Below are 21,504 nucleotides of genomic sequence, written 5' to 3' on the forward strand. Positions count from 1 at the left end.
TCTCCTCTTGAGGGAACTTAGAAATTAGAGGAAGGGATCAAGACATGAACACAAATAGAAATAACATAAGGCATAATGAGCTAAGTATCCAAGAGGTACTTGATATAAATATATTTGATAAGTGCCCTCAGTTATTTAGTCCTCAATTAATGCTGAACATCGCTTTGGATGGTTTATGTACATTCTCAGTTCATCTCCACGACCCTGCAGAGTCAGCCATATGGTCATCTATAATGGTGATGATGATGATGACAGATGACAGCAGCTAACAGGAAGTGCTTCCTATTGGCCAGGCACTGGGTTTGGTGCTCCGAAATCTCTTCCACAGGAATATCTTCATTCTCTAGGTGAGGAGAACTAGGCCCAACAAGGGTCAGTGACATATCCATGATCACAGAGCTGGGCAGGTACAGCTTTGATATTGAAACGCATCTTTGCTGTCTAGACCAAGTTCAGAAAGTGTTCTAGTAGTTCAGAAGAGGCTGGTCCTATCTTGTTCTAAGAGGTGCACATGTGCAGGGAAGGAGACCCCCCCCCATGGAGGAGGACAGGTGTGAAGGTGAGAAAGGAGGAACCTACTGAGGCTCAGTAAATGGCCCTACTGGCCAGAGCTTGTGTGTGATGGGGAATAATGGCTCAATGACAAGGCAGTTCTTCCCTTTTAGGCTCTTGGCGACCTCACCTGTGCCAGTCAGGGGAGGAGCCTCCTATCAAGCTTGTCACTCAGGGTTTGATCTTGAGGTGCCTCAGTCCTCTCGAGGTCCCCGGGAGCTCCAACAGGTTTAACTCCACTCCAAGGGAGGACAAGGTATAGATTTTCAAACACAAACCAGGATGAGTAGGGAGTTGGAAACCCACTCTCTAGTTCTTCTCTCTTTGGTAGAAAGTATCCCATGGAATTTACAACATTCACAAGATCCGAAAAGGATGGGGAATCGTGAGGACCCAGAAAACAGCACCCAATACAACATCTCAAGCCAGCAAAGAAAGCTGATCTTGGGGTGCCTCGGTCCTTTTAACAAGCTTATAACAGGCAACACGGCAAAAATCTGCCAACAATGTAAATGTCCATCAATATGGGACTGATGAGGTAAATTAGGAAACATCTCCAGAAAAGAACACTAGGTTGTCATTAAAAAGGATGAAGTCAAACTATATGTTCTGACAGGGAAAGATGTTTCCAAAAGATTGTAAGTGAAAAAAGCAGGTCATGCAACATTCTCTATAGTATGATCTCATTTAAATCACAAATCTCTGTTTCTGTCTGCACAAAATCGTTAACCACAGTTATCCGGTAGGGTGTTGGCACAAAGAATTACAGAGGGACTCACACTGTCTAATTCGTACACCTTGGTGTGCCGTTGGACTGTACAACAAGCCAATACTACTTTCATATTTGTGAAAAAAAAGTAACAGTTTCCATTTTACAAACCAAAGTGTGCTGTCTTAGATCATCCCTTATCCACCTGCCTTTTGTAACCACAACATATCTTGGATTCAGCAGTGCATCTGAAATCATTTCTCAGATCTTTCTCATGAATGGACTGAGACAAGACAGGACCATATTAACCAGATTATAACACAAGTCAAATGGATGGAAAATTGAAAGAATTTTACCCAAAGCATAGGTGACAACCAACAGAAAAGTTTCAAAAGGCCATGGGGCTTTTCCACACTTGTTTATAACTTTGATGACACAGAAAATACACTTACCAAGTCTGAAGACAACCCAAAACTGGCAGGGATATCAAATACGTTGAAGAACAAAGCTGGGATTCAAAACGAGTTCAGATGGGCTGAAATGCCAAGCTGAAATGAAAAAAAAAAAAAAAAGTAAAACATGTAAGGTAAAGCAAAGCTTCTCAGTTAAAATTCTGAAAGTCCTTCCTGCGAAGCCAGAGTAAGGGAAGCATGGCTTGGCAGCAGATCACATAAAAACAAGCAATTCCAAAAAGATCGAGGGGTTTGAGTTGGCCCACAGCATAATTCAAGCCAACAGTTAGTTTACGGTAGCTTAATTATTTAGTAGTTAAAAACAGAGCACAAGTTTTGGTCATATTCATCCGAGGTTCTAGATTCCTGAATATTAATGTTGCCCTGTGATCTCTGCTGCTCCCTCCCGAAGCCTCCTTTTCAGTTCCCGACACTACATTTCAAGAGGGTCACTGAGAGAGTGGACCACCTCCAGAGGAGGGTCACAAGAGTGACGAAGGGATTGGAAACCATCCCAGAACAGGAATGGCTCTTGAAAGGACCAGACATACGGGGCCCAAAAAAGAGAAATGTCAGGGAATATATAGGATTCCCGGACTGCCTTCGCATCTCCAAAGTGTTTTTCTATGGGAAGTATGCACAGATTCTGGAACACTCAGGTGACAGAACTCAGACTACTGCCACCTCGTGGTGGTGAGAAGGCAGACTTTCCATAAACGCATCAGGAGGCTTTCTGACCTTGACGGGGTCCTGCAGGAGGCAGAACAGGCTGGTGGGGGCGGTGCAGGGAATTCAAGGCTGGGGGAACAGATGCCCAAGGGCAGAATCACAGGAACTGTGTCCCAGGAGCTGTGACCACAGGAACTGGGTCCCTTCACGCGCTAAGAGATCCCACTGCTTTATCCTACTCCCTGTGCCATCACCTCCGCCCCGTGTTCCCCTCTGGACCAAAGAGCCTTCTCTCTGCAGTCTACAGAGTGGTAAAGACAACTCTGCAGGGTCAGCTGGGACTGCCACCTCTTGTTTAGTATTGTCCAAGGCCTGTGGAGGCAAAACCCGCAGCTGAGGGGAGGGACAAATGGCTGGCGGAAGTCAGATTAAGAAACGCCTCTCCCTGGACAAGATCCTCCAATGCCTTTCCATCTCTCTCCCTGCAAATGGCAGTCATCGCGAAGGCCTACAAAGCCCTACACGGCCACAGCTGCGAGCTCTCTGACCTCCTATCTATTACCCTTCCCCTTGTTCACTCCACTCTTGCCACAGGGCTTCCCGGCTGTTTCTTAAATGCCAAGCATGATCCTAACTCAGGGACTTGGCTCTTGCTGTTTGTCTGCCTGGGCAGTTCTTCCCTGACAGATGCGCATGGCCCGCTCCCTCACTTCCTTTGGGGGTGGACTCGAAGATCACCTATAGGCCTTGCACGCTTCCCTCCCTCACCACCCCTCCCCATTTCAGAACTCTTTATCACCCCAGCTTTGTTTTTTTTCCTGCAGATTTTTTATTTGAAAGAGAAAGAGCAAGCACAAGCAGTGGGGAGAAGCAGAGGGAGAGGGAGAAGCCGACTCCTTGATGAGCAGGGAGCCCGATGTGGGGCTCGATCCCAGGACCCTGGGACCATGACCCAAGCCGAAGGCAGATGCTTAACAACTGAGCCCCCTAGGCGTCCCCTTACCACCCCATCTTAAGGGTTTTATTTCCCATAGTACTTTACATCATGCAACATACTATTTTATACTTTTATTTTGCTCTTCTGTCTCCTTCCATGGGCCAATATGTTGTTTAAATGCAGGGATCCTGCTTGGTGTGGTTGGCGTGGTTGGTGTGGTTGGTGTGGTGTGGTGTGGTGTGTGTTGAAACCTGGTGTGGTTGAAACCCTGCCCATGGAGCACTGGCCAGCCCCGAAGAGACACTCAGTGAAGGTTTCATGCAATGATCGCTGCATTCCCAGATCCCCGCCATTTTCTTCAGTCTTGGTTTTCTCGACAGGAGAAGTTTCCGATTTAAGACCTGAATCTCAAAGTAATAACAAGGACTGGTATCTTAGTAGTAAGACTTGGGGTGTCCTCATGATCTTATGTTTCTGGAGTTTCTGTCTGTGGCCATACTACATTGGCAATTACATAGCTTTAGGAGCTGGAGTGGCTGACATCCAACGTGGGCTTACTCTGTGCCAGGCATTGGGATAAGCACTGGACTTACATTCAGTCATTTAATCCCCAAGGCAGCCCTAGTACTAATCCCTCATGGAAGACCAGGAAACTGAGAAACAGTAGGTGATCTGACTTGCCAAAGGTAACGTGACTACTCTCAGACAGATTCCCAAACAACCTGACTTCACTGTAAGATGGAAACAGACGATGATAATGGCGACTAACACGTCTTTAGCACTCACCATATGAAAACATACCACAACCTGGGGTGCCTGGGTGGCTCAGTTGTTAGGTGTCTGCCTTCAGCTCAGGTCATGATCCCGGGATCCTGAGATCAAGCCCCACTTGTGGGCGGGGGTGGGGGGTGTCCCTGCTCAGCAGGGAGTCTGTTTCTCCCTCTCCCTATGTCCCTCTCCCTTGCTCATGTTCTCTCTCTCTAATAAATAAATAAAATCTTAAAAATAAATTAAAAAAAAAACATATCACTATCCACAGGCTCAGAACAGGCCTCTGAGGTGGGAACTGTTGTCAGGACCCTGGGATCATGACCTGAACCAAAGGCAGACGCCTAACCATCTGAGCCACCCAGGAGTCCCAAATCTTCTCTTTTCGAAGGGTGCTTGTATGTATTATCTCGGTTTTACCTCACAGCCGCTCTGGGAGATAAGAAAGGCACATCGCATTTCTCTGTTTTACAGTGAAGGAAATTGAGGGCGGGGAAGGTTAAGTAAGTTGTCTCAGGGCCGTGGAGCCCCACCCTGGGAACTCTGAGCCCCAGATGCTTTGCACCAGCCCACATCCACTCTACCTGAGGGCATCCGCTGGCTGGGAACAATGCTAATAACACTCCTATAAAGACCTCATCTTGATTCTATCACTGGAGCAAAAGCAATAAAGAACACCAAGAGGCAATATCCAAGGTTGAGATGGGGAAGGCAGGTAAATGCATACATTCTGTGGTGAGAAGTGCCCGGGGCTTATCAGATGGGTGCTGATGACTCTGTTAGGTTCTTTGTAAGGAGGGCAGGGGGACTGAACTGAATGCTGGCTTCCATGTGGGGCAGAGGAGCTCTACCCCAGTAGAATAGAGACGAGCCTCGTAGGCAGCCTGGTGGCTCTGAGAGAGCACTGGGAGGCCAGAGAGCCGGGTTCAAGGTCCAGTTCTGCTACAGGCTAGCCTGTGACCTTGTGGCGAGTACTTGACCCCAGGCTGCACTTCCTCAATAGAAAAACATCCATTTTCAAGAGTTCACATTGCCGAACGGTCTGTAGATCTATGACAGATGCCCCAAACCGGTGAGGTGATCTGCAGACCAAATCTGGGCCACAGACGTATTCTCTTTGGCCTAAATAGCGTTGGATTTTTTTTTTTCTTTTTGATCTTGTGACCAAGACGTTTATAACGCCAAAGGTTTTACATAAATGTTTAGAATCCCGGGCTTTCCAGAAAAATCAGAAGATCTAGCCACATTTCAAATTTGGAAAGCTTCACATAAAATTTGACTTCCAACTCTTTCTAAAAAAAAGGATCTGGAGATAAGGAGTTATTTTTCTCTTTATGTTTATTATTTACAATATTGTGTGTTAGGTTGTGATAAGCACCATGGGGCAACATAAAGATGGGGGGAGGGGTTCTGAAGTGGTGGGGTAGGCAGATCCCCAAGGCCTACAGTTTACAGAGGTGGTCTGAGAAGGTCTTTCTGACGAGGTGACCTCATCCCCACAGGACCACAGTGGCCTGAAGCCCCGGAGTGGCTGCTCCCTTTGGATGGGGCACAGCCATTCCTTTTCAGAGTTTCAATGCAGGTTACTACCCACTAAATTAGCGTCCCAAGCAGTAGGTAATAATTGGCAGCTTGAAAAAATACTGCTTGAGACCCTTCGTTCCCAAACCTGACCTCACATCAGAATCCCTTGGAGTGGGGCACCTGGGTGGCTCAGTGGGTTAAAGCCTCTGCCTTTGGCTCAGGTCATGATCCCAGAGTCCTGGGATCGAGTCCCGCATAGGGCTCTCTGCTCAGCAGGGAGCCTGCTTCCTCCTCTCTCTCTGCCTGCCTCTCTGCCTACTTGTGATCTCTGTCTGTCAAGTAAATAAATAAACAAAATCTTAAAAAAAAAAAGAATCCCTTGGAGTCCTTTTTTAAGTACATATATTTTTTTAAGATTTTATTTATTTATTTGACAGAGATCACAAGTAGGCAGAGAGTCAGGCAGAGGGGTGGGAGGAAGCAGGCTCCCCACTGAGCAGAGAGCCTGATGCGGGGCTCCATCCCAGGATGCTGGGATCGTGACCTGAGCTGAAGGCAGAGGTTTTAACCCACTGAGCCACCCAGGCACCCCTAAATACATATTCTTAAGCTCCATTCTAAACCCATGAAATCAGAATTCCTTGGGAATGAAGCCCAGGAAGGTTTAGGAGTGCTAATATCCTCCGCATACCAAGTGGAGAGTCAAAAGACACTGACATGGGTTGACGTGCAATGGAACAGTTTTACATTTATTATGTGATTTCACAAAGGGCAACAAAAGTGTTTCAAAAGTGAATATGAATACCAAAGTCTGGGACAAGGAGGGGCATCTGGGTAGTTTACTCAGTTGAGAGTCAGACCCTTGAATTCAGCTCAGGACATGATCTCAGGGTTGTGAGATCGAACCCCCTGTGGGGCCCCACACCAAGCAAGTGGGGAGTCTGCTTGTGATTCTCTCCCTCCACCCCTCCCCTTCCTCTCATATAAATAAATAAAATCCTCAAGAAGAAAGTCTGGGAGAAGGAGAAGAACGAAATGAGTTTACAAGGCGTTCACTTACCAAGACCAACTGTCTAATGGGGTCAACACAATTAGCCTGATACCTGTAGCAACACCCTCGCTTGCCCTTCATCTCAGGCCAGGTTCATTACACGGTAAGAAAACTCACTCTAATTAGAGAACAAGCCAATTCTGTCGACCCAAGCATAGCAGAGGACAGATGGGGAGAGAAGAGAAATGGATCCTACTCCATTCTCTTGCTGGTCATTTCTTCTTGTCTGGGCTGGGACCTGAGAGATTATTTCTCTGGACATCTGTGTCTCCAAATGGAAGATAGTGTTCTCTGTTGTATTTCAAATATTTTTTCACAATGACTTACTGTAAGAAATACATTTGCCATGCATACAGAGTACCTTACTGAATTATATATATAAGCATACAGCCAGCATTTCATGAAGCAATACTTATTTACCCTTACTGTGTGAAAAGCACACTGTTTTTTTCCCCTATTCCATTCCTTTTCTGTTTTTTCAGTGCAGGTCACTACCCACTAAATTGATTTTCCAAGGGGTAGGTAATAATTGGCAGCTTGAAAAAACACTGCTCGAGACCCTTGGTTCCCAAACCTGGCCTCACATCAGAATCCTTTGAAGTCCTTGTTAAATACATATTCTTGGGCTCCATTCCAAACCCATGGAATCAGAATTCCTTGGGGATGAGGCTCAGAAATATATATATATTTTACCAAGGACTAGCCATGCCCTGGCATTAAGGAATTCAGATTCTCAATGCCCAGAAGTAAGTAACATCGCTAACAATAATAATAATTATCAAAAGTCTATTTCACACTAGAGTTGCCGGCAACAGAGCTTTCCATTTCTTATATGGCTTATTATCTTCATAACCATCCTGCTTTAGTGATGAGAAAACAGGCTCAGAGTAGTCCATTAAGCTGTTGCAAGACATATAGGCAGAGAAGATTAAGGAAGGGTGAGGGGGTGATTTCCTGAGGGTGAGGGGTCTGTTCCTATGCTTCCAGACTCTTCCCACCCTCTCTCCTCTGTAATTCCTGGCACCTTGGACCTCTCTCGGAGTCTTCTTTACCAATTCAAATTCCAAGTCATACACCAAGATGGTCCAACCACCAGAGGCAAAGAGCAGACAAAACCCAACAATAATACTTTGCATTCATACGGAGTTTTAACTTTTTCCAAAAAAAAAAAAAATGTGTCTGTTTTTTCCACATTTATACCTTCTGGGTATCCTGTGAGGCAGGAGAGGCAGATGAAAAACCAGAGACCCAAAGAGGGTAAGTGACAGACCCCCGGTCTCACAGCAGATTCAAGCCAGGCTGCAGTACTCTGACTCTGTCGGGCAGGGGCTACTGTTGCACTTAAGCTGGCTTTCTCCAGAGCTTCCAGCACCGCTCTGCTTCAAGTCTACCTTCCTTTAAGGAAGGAGAGGAAGAGAGGGCTGGTTTTCTGCCTCCCTCCCTACAGGATTACAACCCAGTTCTGAAAGGAGCACGTTCTGGATACACACTACCTGAGGGGAAAGTTGCCCTAAACCTCCTCCACGTGCTGCATTTCTATTTTTGCCATGCAATTTGTAAAAAGCTCTGCACTGTGTTTGAAAGAAAAATAATGGATTCCATGATGAAAGAAAAAAGCCCTATCCCTCCCACGGAGGTTACATGTCACCAGCCACTAGCGAAGCCGTTTTTGAAAGTATCTGCCCAGCAAAATGTTGAGCGCCCACAGAAAGCCTAGGTGGTGAACTGGGCTAGTCTTGGCCATGGCAGAAAGGGGCTGAAGGGATGAATGACCCTCATTTAGCCTCCTCAGCTGAGGCCCTCCCTCTCTTGAGAACAACCCCTCTGTTTCTGCCACAGAGAGGGGTGTTGTTTGCAATGTGTATATATTTATGTGACAAATGACTGGCTATTTATCAAACACTGTATCAATTCTAACATTTTTCTTCACCCTTTCCCCCTTGACAGTGAAGGTCATTCTGTCTCTCCTCTTAACAGCTCCTGAGGCAAATGTACACCCGCCCCCCTCACACACACACACACACACACACACACACACACACACCGGTGGCGGCTTGGTGAAAATAAAAGCAAGATACTCTTCTCTCGGCCAGAAGATACTCTTCTCTGTCCAGAAAGTGAACGGGTTGAACAAAATGTTCTGTTAGGTCTTTCTTCGGTCCTAGCATTCTGATATGATAAGGTAGGGAAAGCCCTAAGTATAGCCCACAACGTTGTGCTTCAGGCTCTGAGCCTGAAGAGGCAAACTAACTCCACATTGTGGTTGGTTTGTTTCTTTGTTTGTTTTCCACATTGTGGAGGAGGAGAAGGAGGAAGAGTGAGCCTTTTGCCTTTTCTGCTTTAGTTCTCATTTACTGTTCCTGTGGTCTGGGCTGCAAAGCCCGCCTCTTCAGTTGCCTCCCCTGCCCCCCAGTCAATTTCTCTTCTGGCGTGAAGGCGGTGCACGCAATCTAGCCCTGTAACCCTGGAGGTTTTGGCCCCAAGGAGCTTCAAGCTAATGCCATTCTCACCTCGCTGGAAGCGCTCCTCTGTATGTCAGAAAAATGGGAAGAGGTGTTAAATTTGCTTTGTGACTGCAACCCCTTCTAGTTCCATGAGGCTGGCTGAGGATTTAATGGTTTTGTAGATTTCAATAACAAGAAAGTACAAAATATCTCAGCTTTTTAATTCATATTGTCAATTACCAAAGTGGCTCCTGCCCATGGGGCCCGCTAACTAGATCCGCTCTTGAAGCTGCTGGGTGAAGTGGCTGGCGTCCCTCTCCTACCTGCTTTCCCAGGGCTGGGTTCAAGACCAGGAGAGTGCGCAGGGGAAAGAGGAAAACGCTCCCTGGGCATTGCCAAAAAAGAAGCCAGGAGGAAATGAGTATTCTCACTCTTCCACAGTATGGCAGAGAGATTCTTGTCAAACTGCCTGAGTTTAAATCAAGTTACTGACTCTCCTGGGTCTCGGTTTGCTCATCGTGGAACGGGAACCGTAGGAGACTATACCTCATAAGGTTCCTGGGGAGATTAATCAAGGAAGTGCCAAGAGCAGTGACCACCCCATGCTAATATCTCAATAACTGCCGGCCAGGCTCACTACCATTCCTCCTTGCCAAACCGGTCTTGCAACTTTCTGATGGGCAGCAGTCTGCATTTTCTGGCCATCTCAATCCACCAGATGATCTCAGAAAGCAGAAAGATGAGGCTGAGCTGAGGTTCATCTTAGAGCCCTTAGAGCCCTTCAGGAGGGTTGAACTTTCCCATTGCCCTGTTCGTCTATTTATTCAGTCAGCAAATATTTACTGACTGCCTTTTACACTGCAGGCACTGCGCTAAGTGATGAAAATACAATAGTGAACAAGACAAAGTTCCTGCTTAATAGAGCTAATGCTCTAGCAGGGGGTGGGAATTCTGGATAGACAGAAAAAAAAAAATACAGTGAAGGAGACAGGAATGAGCTTGAGTGTTCCAGGGACAGAAGGTCAGTGTGGCTGGGGTGGGGAGCGGGACATGAGAGACGGTGGTATAGACATGAGGTTGCCGAGGAAGGTGGGGGCCAGATCGTTCGAGATGTGTGGGCCAGGTAAGGAGGCTTGTCTTCCTCCTAAGACCATTGGGAAATAAATGAAAGGCTCCCAGCAAAGCATCAATACACTGAATGTTTGTTAAGGTTCTTGCTGACTGCTGTATGGAGTTGAGGTTGTTGGGGGCCAGGGCTGCCACTCTCTGATACAGTGTCTTTGTGTGCATTATAGAAAGATGCCTCTTCCTTGAGTTAAAAACTTGCATTCTCCAGAGTCTCTACAAGACGCTGCGCACCAATACAGGTTTTTGTAGGAGTAGGCTCTCTTCCTCTGCTCTCAGACTTAGAGCCAAGAAGACATGAATGTGTGCACCCATCTGCATACTGTCTTATGTAAGTTGGTACATGTCTGTGATAAAAAATGGCACATCCATAGCTATGGTGCCCTTGTGTAGTATACAACTTGAACATCCATACATGGCAGCCCTGGCAGCAAAAATTCAGCTCAAGGAGACCAAATAGGAGGCTGTTACCTTGGTCCAAGACAGACAGGATGGTGGCTCACACCAAGTAACAGCTGAGGAATTGGCAGGAAGTCGGCAAAATCAGGATGTATTTTGAAGGTGGATCCACAGGATTTGCTTATGGCTAGGAGGTGACCTGTGAGCGAATGAGGGGAACTCAGGATAATGACTAGAGGCCTGACTGAAGAAAACAGGTGAGTGGTATTGCCTTAACTAGGTGGAACTGACGGGGAAGAGGAACGCCATAAGGGGAAAATCACAAATCCTTCGGGCAGTTTGCATCAACTCCAGCTGTCCCTCTAAGTGCCAAATCTATCAGTCTCTGTATCTTTAAGTTCCTTCCCACTGAGGATCTCAAAGCACAAGAGCCCTCTGGAAAATCCGTAATCGCTGATACTTATCTTTGCCTCAGGAGGTTGTTTCTCTCTCTGTCTCCTTTGACCTGGGATGAAATCATGATTTCAATTTGTTCCTACCAATTTTTCAAGGTTCTTCATTTATTTACAGGATTGTAATACCTCTCGTTGAATCTCAATCTGAACCTCTCTTTCTCTCTCACTCTTTCTCTCTCTCTCTCTCTCACACACACACACACATACAGACACACACCATTTCCAAATATTCCTTTCTGAGATCGATTTTTATCAAAACCCCAAAACTTTCCTCTTTGGGGAGCATGCCTTCATTCAAGGCCAGGGAGTCTCCATCTGCCACCACCAGGCAGCCCAGACCCCTGCCATTTGACCAAATCCTCTCCCCAGTGCAGGAAAAAGGTCCTTGGAGCATGGAGCAAGGCCAAGTGAGTGGAGAAAATGAGCCAAACACTGAGAAATTAAAGTAAGAAATGCTGCCTGGGGATGTGGGGGGTAGGAATGAATCAGGAAATCTTAAGGTCATTGTGATCTCGTTGATTGCATTTACATCTAGCAGCAGAAAACAACAGATTGATTAATGCCACTGGGGCAGCGAGGAAGATGGGAATTAAGCTAAAAGTGTAGCACCCAGGGTGTATCTTCTGTAGGGGGAATTAATGCCAGTGGGTGAAGTCGAGTCTCCTCATTTCCTGGGTCAGCATGTTCCTCCTGTAGAACCCACTTTTTCCCTAGATACATACCAGGCAGTCTAGGCACCCCCAATTTTTTATAAGTATAAACTGCCTCCCTGCACACTGTGCCCACCTTTCACACTTGATCGTCCCATCCCTCTCCCCCAAATATCCCTTTCTTGGGCTGGCCCAGGGGAGGCTAAGGAGGAATTAATCACTCCTGGTGATCTCCAGGCAGGCCTTTGGGGCCTGCCCTTGCTCCAACAGTCCCAGCCCTGACTCTCACTTCCTTGCGCCTTCTTCTTAAATCTGTCCATGTTGGCAGAAGAGGAAAGAAGTCCTCCCCTTCCAGGGATTGGTGATGGGCCTGCCCTCCATCATGGTGCAAAAGACACCTGTTAGCCTTGCCCCATTCTGGCCAGCAAAATGTGGTAATCCGAAGTGCGTGGGGCCTAATCCAGCTGAGCACATGAAAGGAAATAGCAATCAATAACAACCACAGCTCTAATTTCTTCAGCTCTGTGTGCTCAGCTAAGTGCTTTATATGGCTGATCTCGTCCAATCCTTGAAGCAAGGCAGGTGTGACGAGCATCCCCACTTCATAGCTTTAAAAAACTAAGCTCTGTAGACATTCAGGGACCTGTTTAAGGTCACACAGCTAGAAATGAGCAAAACCAGGATCTCAAATCCAGACCTGATCACAGAGCAAGTGCTCATCACCACCTGGTAGTGATGTAGCAGGTGCTCCAAATATCTCCAACACCATGGTGATGACTCCCCAGAGTCTGGCTCCAGCCTTGACCTCTTTCGCCAGCTTCAATACTTAGCCAGCTCCTCTCCACTCACTATTCTTCTTTCTACTCATGGGCCCTCTTCACTCAAACTTAACACACCTAGCACTTTTATTCCCCCCCTCCCAACCAGCTCTCCCTCTAGATTTGCCTTTTTCTGACCACATTATCCCAATTTTCAGGCTCCTACCTTTAGAACCATCCCCAATTCTTCTCTCTCTGGCCACACCTATCCAGTAAGGCACCAAATTGTGGTGACTTTTCTCTCCTTTCTTCCATTTCAGATGTTTCTTACACACCTTTTAGCTCACTTTAAACACACACACACATACACACACACACAGACATTTACTATCTCACAAGTCCCACTGCTCAGAAGTCCAGGCACAGTAAGCGTGAATCAGGGACTCACCAGGCTGAAATCAATGTGTCCATCAGGATTGTGATTCTTATGTGAAGCTGTTAATTTAAAACATACAAATACATACAAATATAGGACAAAGAATGTACATATGCCCTTCACTCACATTTCCAAAATGTTATTTTATATTTACTTCATCTTTTTTTCTTCCTGTTCCTAGCTACATATACACACACTATTAGTTTTTTTTTTTTCTTTTTCTGAATCCTTTGAGGGTAAGCTAAATATCCTTATCCCCAGATAACTCAGTGTATATTTCCTAAAAAAACAAGGGCATTCTCTTACATAAGCTATAGTAGAGTTCTCAAAACTAGGAAGTTAATATTGATATAACACTACTCTCTAATCAAAAGCTTCTTTCAAATTTCACCAATATCCCAATTAACATCCTTTAGAATGACAACAACAAATTTATCTGGCATAGGACTCAAACATAGATTAATCCTTGAGTTTAGTTATCATGTCTCTTTAGTCCCTCTCTTTTTAAAAAGATTTTATTTATTGACACAGAGAGAGAGAGAGAGGGAGATCACAAGCAGGAGGAGCAGCAGACAGAAGGAGAGGGAGAAGCAGACTCCCCACTGAGCAGGGAGCCAGACATGGGACTCAAACCCAAGACCCTGGGATCATGACCTGAGCCAAAGGCAGATGCTTAACGGACTGAGCCACCCAGGTGCCCCTCTTTAGTCTATTTTAATTGGAAACAGTTCCTTAGTCTTTCTTGTCTTTCATGTCCTTGATCTTTTTGAGGAATACAGTGGCTTCTGACTTTATATGCTTTACCTCATAGCAGACAGACAAGCAGACTATTCCATGACTTCTTAGCTACAGAATCACAGAATATGGAAGGCACCTAAAAATGAACTACTCTACCACATCCCACACAGTTTCCAGGCACTCCTCAAAATTTTGGCCATACCATTTACTCAATATTTTTCTTTAAATTAGCTCACTTTTTTAAACTTAATGACTGTGGTTGGCAAAATTCTGGAATATGACCTCCAATGATCCTGGCTTTTGTATAATCCCCTCCCCTCTGAGTGTTGGAGGAACTCAACAATATGATAAGTAATCACTCCAATAATTGTATTACATTATATGGCAAAAGGGAAATTATCTGGGCGAGCCTAATCTTTTTCTTTAAAGATTTATTTATTTTACAGAGAGAGTGCACGTGCCACACAAGTGAGTGAGGGAGCAGGGAAAAGGGCAGAGGGAGAGAATCTTCAGACAGACTCCCCACTGAGCATGGAACCTGCCAGAAGGTTTGATCGCACAATCCCAAGACCCCTGAGATCACGACCTTTGCCAAAACCTAGAGTGGAACACCTAACCGGCTGAGCCACCCAGGAACCCCTGGGTGGGCCTAATCTAATCACACGAGTCCTTTAACAACAGAGTTTTCTCTGGCTAGTAAGCAGAAGAGGAAGTTAGAAAGATTTGAAACATGAGAATCTGATGTGCCCACTGACTCTGAAGATGGAGGGGCCACATAACAATGTTGTAGGTGGCCTATAAGAGCAGAGAGCGACCACTGGCTGTCAACCACCTAGGAAATAGAAACTTCAAAATATACCCCTGAGAAGGTGATTTCTGCCAAAAACCTGAATGAGCGTGGAAGTAAACTCATTCTCACGACCTCTAGATAAACAGAAAACTTTATTAAGTGTACCAGAACTTCTGACCTACAGAACAGAATGAAAATGAAAATTCAACAGGCTACACTGAAAATCAACTTAGCATGGGCTACATGAGAAAAATGATATGATTATAACACTGACGCAGGAACACACTTGATAATATTCAACACCCTTTCATGATTAAAAAAAGATGTCTCAGAAAACTGGGAATAGTGGGGAATTTACCCAAGTTGACAAAGAACATCTACAAAAACAAAAAATAAACAAATAGGACTCCCACAACTAGCAAACTGAACCAAGGCATATCTAAAAAGGATTATAAACCATGACCAATTGAGATTTATTCCAAGAGCACAGAATTGGCTTAACATCCAAAAATCAATTACTGTAATATACTACTTCAAGAGAGTAAGGTACAAAGACTCATGTTCATCTCAAAAGACACAGAAAGAAGCATATGACAAAATTTAATACCCCATCATCAAAACACTCAACAAACTATAAATAGAAAGGAATTTCCTCAACCTAGTAAAGAACATCTATTAATGAGCAACAGCTAACATCATACTTAACAATGAAAGACTAAAATCTTTCCCCCAAGATCAGGAGCAAGATAAAGATGTCCACTTTTGCTATTTCTATTCAACATTGTACTGTAGGTCATAGTCAAGGCAATCAAGCAAGAAATGTTTTTAAAAAGTCATCCCAAGTGGAAAAGAAGAAATAAAACTATATCTAATCACAGATGACATGACCTACATCTAGAAAATTCTAAGAAATCTACAAAAAATTAGAACTAAAGAACAAGTTCTGCAAGGTTGCAAAACACAGGATCAATATACAAAATACCAATCTTATTTCCACGCAGTAGCAATAAGCAAATCAAAAAGAAAATCAAGAAATCTATTCCATTTATAATAGTGCCCAAACCAATAAAGTATTTAGGATTCAATTTAACAAGAGCAATATAAAACTTGGGGCACCTGGGTAGTTCAGTGGGTTAAAGCTTCTGCCTTCAGCTCAGGTCATGATCCCAGGGTCCTGGGATAGAGCTCCACATCAGGCTCCCTGCTTGGCGGGGGGCCTGCTTCCTCCTCTCTCTATCTCTCCGCCTGCCCCTCTGCCTACTGGTGGTCTCTCTGTGTCAAATAAATAAATAAAATCTTAAAAAAAAAAGAAATACAAAACTTATGGTCTGAAAAATACAAAATATTGTTGTAAGAAATTAAAGACATAAGTAAATGGAACAAATAAATTGGACCTAACCTAAATAAATGAAAAGACATCTCATGTTCATGGACTGGAAGCCTTGATATTGTGAACTTGGCAATAATCCAAAAATTCGATCTATCAACTCAACACAATCTAATCAAAATCCCAGTTGCTTCTTTTATAAAAATTGACTTGATAATACTAAACTTCATATGGAAATGCCAGGGTCCTCCAAGAGCCAAACAATTTTGAAAAAGGACAACAAATGTAGAGGACAAATGCTTCCCAATTTCAAACCCTACTACAAAGCTGTGGTAATCAAGATAGGTATAGTACTGCCATAAATACATACATATAGACAAATGGAACAGAATCAAGAGACCAGAAATAAACCCTCACATTTATGGTTAATTGATTTTTGACAAGTGTGTCAAGAAGTTTCAATGGGGAAAGATTAGTCTTTTCAAAAATGGTGCTGAGACAACTGTGTGCCTGCATGTAAAAGAATGAAGTCAGACTCCTACCTCACACCATATAAAATATTAACTCAAATGGGTCAAAGACATAAACATAAAACTAAAACTATATAACTTAAAAGATAACATAGGTGTGAATCTTAGTGACCTTGGATAAAGCAATGGTTTCTTAGCTATGACACTAAAAATACAAGCAACAAAAGAAAATAAAACCAAATAAACTGAACATTATTAAAATTAAAAACTTTAGTACTTCACAGGACACCACCAAGAAAGTGAAAAGGCAATCCACCATGTGGAAGAAAACATTTGCAATTCATATACTCATATATCTGATAAGAGACTTGTATCTGTAATATATAAAGAACACTTACCCAATAATAAAAAGACAACTATGACTATGACAGTGAAGAAGTGAAAACAACCTAAATGTCCATCAACTGATGAACAGATAAACAAAACACGGCATGTGCGTAATGGCATATAATTTAGCAATAAAAAGAGACAGAAGTGTGAATACATGCTACAACAATGGGTGAACCTTGAAAACATTATGCTAAGTGAAAGAAACCGTGTCAAAAGACCACAAGTTGTATGATTCCATTTATATGAAATGTCCTGAACAGGCAAATCTAGTGACAGAACGTAGACTTGGGGTTGCCTAGGGCTGGGAGAGATAGGAGGTTGGGCAGTGACAGCTAGGGGGCATATGGTTTCTTTTGGGGTAATGAAAATATTCTAAAATTGATTGTGGGGCACTTGGGTGGCTCAGTCAGTTAAGCGTCTGTCTTCCGCTCAGGTCATGATCTCAGGATCCTGAGATTGAGCCCAGCGTTGTTCCCCACTCAGCAAGGAGTCTCCTTATCCCTCTCCCTGTCTTTCTGCCTGTCCCACATCTTCTGCTCTGTCTCAAATAAATAAATAAAATATTTAAATATTGTAGTAATGAATTCAAAATTCTGTGAATATACTAAAAGCCAATGAACTGTAGAGTCTAAGTGGTTAAATTGGATGGCATATGAATTTTATCTCAATAAAGCTGATAAAAAGATAAAGCTTATAGCTAACATCATACTTAATGATGAAAGACTAAATGTCTTAAGATTGGGAACAAGGCAAGGATTGGGAACAAGGCAAGGATTGGGAACAAGGCAAGGATTTCTATTCTCATTGCTACTATTCAACAAAGAACTACCCAGTGCAATAAGGCAAGAAAGGAAATAAAAGGCTTACAAATGAGCAAAGAAAAAAAAATCTGTCTCTATTTCTGATTACATGATCATTTACATAGAAAATATCAGAGAACTGGGTCCCTGGGTGGCCCAGTCATTTAAGTGTATGGCTTTGGCTCAGGTTATGATCTCAGGGTCATTGGATGGAGCCCCGCTCAATGGGGAGCCTGCTTCTCTCTCCCCCTCTGCATTCCTCCTGCTTATGCTCACTCTCTCTCTAATAAATAAAATCTTTCAAAAAAAAGAAAATATTAAAGAACCTATAAAAAATTCTCTTTGATTTAATAATGGACTTTAGAAAGGTCATGGGATACAAGGATACAATATCATTACACAAAATAACAATTATATTTTTATATACTAGCAATGAATATGTGAAAACTGAAGTTAAGACTACAATACCATTTATAATCACTCAAAAAAATGAAGTACTTAGGGGCGCCTGAGTGCCTCAGTCAATTGAACATCCTACTCTTGGTTTCTGCTCGGGTCATGGTCTCAGGGTTATCGAATGGAGCCCTGCATCAGGCTCCCACCTTGGCTGCTTGAGAGTCGTTTCCTCCTCCCTCTGCCCCTCCCCCCACTGGTGCGTGTACACTCTCTCTGTCTCTCTCTAAAAATAAATAAATCTTTTTTTAAAAAAATGAATTACTCAGGTTTAAATCTAACAAAACTTGTACAGGACTTGTATGCTAAAAACTTAAGAAGTCAAAGTTCTAAATAAATGTGTAGACATACTGTGCTTATGGATTAGGAAATTTAATGTAAGTAAAAATGTTAATTCTCCCTAAACTGTTTAATGCAATTCCTATCAAAGCCCCCAGAAAGACTTCTGTGGATTTAGGCAGTCTTATTCTACAATATATTTGGAAAGATAAATGACTTAGAATAGTTAAACAATTCTGAAAAAGAATGAAGTGAGAGTAATTGCTTTACCTAATGTTAAACCTTGCTATATGTAACTACAGTAAGCAAGACAGCATAATATTGGTAGAGAGTAGATACAGAGATTAATGGAACAGGACAGATAACCCAGAAATGGACTCCCACAATCATACTCAACTGATTTTTGACAGAGGTACAAAAGCAGTTAAAGAAAGACAGCCTTTTCAACAAATGATAATGGAGTCACGTGACATTCATAGAACTTTGACCTAACCTCACGCTTTATGCAAAAATTAACTCAAAATAGATCATAGATTCAAATGTAGAACTATACATAGGTATAGTTTTATAAACTATGTATAGCTTATAGAAGACTTCTGGAAGAAAACATACAGGAGAAAATCTTAGGGACCTTTGGTGAAGAGCTCTTAGGCATGACACCAGAAGCACAATTCATAGAAAAAAAAATTAACAAATTGGACTTCACAATAAATGAAAATGTTGCTCCATTAAAGATTCTGTTAAAAGGATGAAAAGACAAGTTAAATAGTGAGAGAAAACATTTGCAAAATATGAACCTGTCAAAGGGCTAGTATCTAGAATATATAAAGAACTCTCAATATTCAGTAGTAAAAGACTTAGTTCAATTAGAAAATGGTCACAAAGCATGAATAAGTATTTCATTGAAGAGGATATGGAGATATCAAATAAGCACAGGAAAAAGTGTGTTCAGTGTTCAACATCATTAGCTCTTAGGAAAATGTAAATTAAAACTACAATATATCACTACATACCTGTGAGATTGGCTAAAGTAAAAACTTAATGATAACACTAGATGTTGGCAAGGATGAAGAGAAATGATTGCTCATACATTGCTCATGAGAATATAAAATGGTTCAGCCACTCTAGAAAACCTTTTGGCCATTTTTCATAAAGCTAACCATGCACTCATCTTACGACCCAGCAATCAACCCCCTGGACATTTATCTTACAGATGAAAACATCCACACACATAATGTCCTGTACACAATTGTTCACAGCAACTTTATTTGTAATACCCCAAACGGGAAGCAACAGACCTATCCTCGATAGGTAAATACTTAATCTCTGGTCTGTCCATACCTCGAAATACTACTCAGCACTAAAAAGAAAATATTTTTTTAAGATTTTATTTATTTATTTGAGAGAGAGAGAGAGAGAGCATGAGAGAGAGAACATGAGAGGAGAGAGGTCACAGGGAGAAGCAGACTCCCCACCAAGCAGAAAACCTGCTGTGGGACTCGATCCCGGGACTCCAGGATCATGACCAACTGAGCCACCCAGGCACCCCTCAAAAAGAAAGTATTACTGGGGCACCTGGATGGCTCAGTCAGTTAAGCATCTGACTCTCGATCTCAGCTCAGGTCTTGATCTCAGGGTGTGAGTTCAAGCTCCACACTGGGCTTCATGCTGGGTGTTAAGCCTACTTATAAACAAACAAACAAACAGATAAGTAAGTAAATAAAAAAATAAATAAGAAGTATTTTTAATATATGCAGCAACTTGGATGGGTCTCTAGGGCATTATTCTGATTTAAAAAAGCGAATATCAAAAGTTTGCATGTTATATTACTTCATTTATATAACATATTTGAAACGATAAAATTATAGAAATGGAGAATAGGTTAGTAGTTGCCAGGGGTTAGGGATGGTGGGGAGAGGAACATCAGTGTGACTGTTCTGGGGTAGCAGGAGTAAGATCTCTGCAGTAATGAGTATTTCTGCATCTGAGTGTGGTGTTGGATATGGAAACCCACACATGTGATAAACTGACACAGAGCTGCTCCCACACATTATGTCAATGTCTGCTTCCTGGTTTGATGTTGTACAATGGTTCAGTAAGATGGTACCATTGTGGAAAACTGGGTGAACGATACGTTTTATCCTTTATCCTTTATCCCTTCCATAACATTTTTACCACTTCCTGGGAATCTGTAATCATCTAAAAATAAGCAATCTAAAAAGCTGTGGCTTTTATAATTAATTTGCCCTGTGGTGTCATGGCATTAAAAAAAAAAAAAGAGTTGAGAGATTTTATGTAAATATCTGGATTTCTAGCTTCTCTTTCCAAGTCCTGAGTAAGACATGGAAACCTGGGACCCCTATTCCCAAGTTTCCTGCTGCTTTTTTACTTGGCAATTGCTCTCTCCAGCCATCACAGTCCCCCTGACCCAGGTCCCTGTGGTCATTTATGACACCAGCCTAGCCCTCAGGTATTTGAGTTTGTCCCCAACCCTATGCCTGCCTGAACTTTTTTCTAAAACCCAATTCCAACATAGCCAAGCCCTCAAAGAGCATAAGCAAGCATAAGAACCTTTCAGCTTAGGGAAGAACACTAGGTCTCTACCCTTCCATTGTCACCTCTGACCACTCTTACTCATTAATCCCTGATCTGTCTGCTTTTATCCCCCTAGTCCTGTTCCAGGTTTTGCCCCATAGGGCAAGCCTTTGGGATGTTAACTGTACTATGAGTTTCTTTATCCACGGTCAAGAACACAGGGGGTCCTAAGTGGGCACATCAGAGGGCAGGGCTCTCCGCTTCTACCTACCTTTATGAGCAGGAAGGTCAGACCTTCCCATAGCTGGCTGAGAACTGAGCATCCACCTCAAAGCTCTGAGACCCTGTTGAGTAGACTCACTTTGCTTTGTCCAGAGGGAGTGTGGGGCACGCACAGGACACTTGCTTCTGTCTAGGACTGGGCATTCTAGGGAGCAAGTACCACCCCAGACACAGACCGCGCAGGCAGATCCTGTACCTACTTTGTTCTGTTTCTTAGAACTTGATTTAATTACAAAAGTTATTCATATTTTAGAATTCTGATGAAATTGCCAAAAAAAAAAAAAACATTTTTAAGGAAACAAACTGCAATTCACCACCTACAGATAATTACCATTTAACATTGTGGTGTGTTTCCTTGCGGTCTTTTTTCTCGATTTGTATACTGGCACACACACTCCAAAATGGTGTCACCCTTGGTAGATTTCATCACACTGCTTTTCTCACTTGATCTTATGTAATGGACATGTTTCCTTGTCACTAAATCTTATAAAACAGCTGATGAAGATTCGAT

At 43.1% G+C, this 21,504-nt stretch overlaps 1 protein-coding gene across 3 annotated transcripts in view; it reads right to left on the reverse strand.

The window, feature by feature from the left end:
- Window positions 1-21,504, reverse strand: part of PAK3 (p21 (RAC1) activated kinase 3) — a 247,993-nt gene that overhangs the window by 201,404 nt on the left and 25,085 nt on the right. For all 3 annotated transcript variants that reach the window (XM_082717313.1, XM_082717312.1, XM_082717309.1), the window contains exon 2: window positions 1,714-1,809. The gene's annotated coding sequence lies outside the window, so the exon portion shown is untranslated. The remainder of the gene's footprint in view (window positions 1-1,713; window positions 1,810-21,504) is intronic.

The sequence above is a fragment of the Mustela nivalis genome (genome assembly GCF_964662115.1).
Source record: "Mustela nivalis genome assembly, chromosome: X".
Classification (NCBI taxonomy): domain Eukaryota; kingdom Metazoa; phylum Chordata; class Mammalia; order Carnivora; family Mustelidae; genus Mustela; species Mustela nivalis.